At 22.5% G+C, this 933-nt stretch overlaps 3 protein-coding genes across 3 annotated transcripts in view; 1 reads left to right on the top strand and 2 right to left on the bottom strand.

Annotated features, from left to right (window-relative positions):
- The window catches only part of LOC107626874, a 153,808-nt gene that overhangs the window by 27,522 nt on the left and 125,353 nt on the right, over window positions 1–933 (bottom strand). The window lies entirely within an intron of this gene.
- The window catches only part of LOC107624965 (probable transmembrane GTPase FZO-like, chloroplastic), a 62,948-nt gene that overhangs the window by 56,852 nt on the left and 5,163 nt on the right, over window positions 1–933 (top strand). The window lies entirely within an intron of this gene.
- The window catches only part of LOC107624968 (probable disease resistance protein At4g27220), a 17,298-nt gene that overhangs the window by 15,676 nt on the left and 689 nt on the right, over window positions 1–933 (bottom strand). The window lies entirely within an intron of this gene.

Below are 933 nucleotides of genomic sequence, written 5' to 3'. Positions count from 1 at the left end.
TAAACAGATAAAAAATTTAAATAAATTTAATATTTTAAAAACCTTAAAGACAATTAAAAATTAAAGATATATTTAAGAACATGACTTAGAAAGATATATTGTTTTTCTTTTCACCGGCTATTATCAAATCATTCTTTTCACGGGCTATTTTCTTATTTTTATTGACGAATTTTATATTAATTACTGACAAATTTATCAATTGGATTTCATCCAAAACTCTTATCAATAAATTTTTGTTCATTGATTCTTTTCGTCAAAAAATTACCAGCAAAACTTTTTCTAAAATTAAAATTAAGAGGTTGACAAAACTGTTAAATTATCGTCGAGTTTTCTACCTATAATTTTTTAGTCAAATTTTCAATGAATTTTCTATCAAACCTTAAAAAAGAGAGGAAATTTTTTATTTACCGATGAAAAATCCATTTGCAATTTGGATAGATTTTCGACGAATTTTCGTTAATAATGTAGACTTTAAAACAAGTTATTGTCAATATCGATCGTTATTATATAAAACTTCATATACTTGGAAACACATATAATTTTTAAATTTAGGGTAAAGTATATTTTTTGTTCCTAAAGTTTGACAAAAATTTTAAAAATATCCCTAAGTTTTATTTTATTTCAATTTTCTTCTAGAAGTTTTTGATTTGCATCAAATATATCCCTGATGGCTAATTTTTCAAAAAATTTAAAATCGATTCAACAACAATTTTATAAGAACAACCCATCAACAGTACACAAGCAAATTAAGCATAATTTTCATACATTATTGTTAGATTGGTCTTAAATTTTTTGAAAATTTAGCTGTCGAGTGTATATTTGATGCAAATCGAAAATTTTTGGGACAAAATTGAAATAAAATAAAACTTAGGAATATTTTTAAAACTTTTAACAAACTTCAGAGACAAAAAATATAATTTACCCTTAAATCTA

The sequence above is a fragment of the Arachis ipaensis genome, chromosome B02 (genome assembly GCF_000816755.2).
Source record: "Arachis ipaensis cultivar K30076 chromosome B02, Araip1.1, whole genome shotgun sequence".
In the NCBI taxonomy this organism is placed as follows: Eukaryota; Viridiplantae; Streptophyta; class Magnoliopsida; order Fabales; family Fabaceae; genus Arachis; species Arachis ipaensis.
This window is presented reverse-complemented; position numbering and strand designations above follow the sequence as displayed.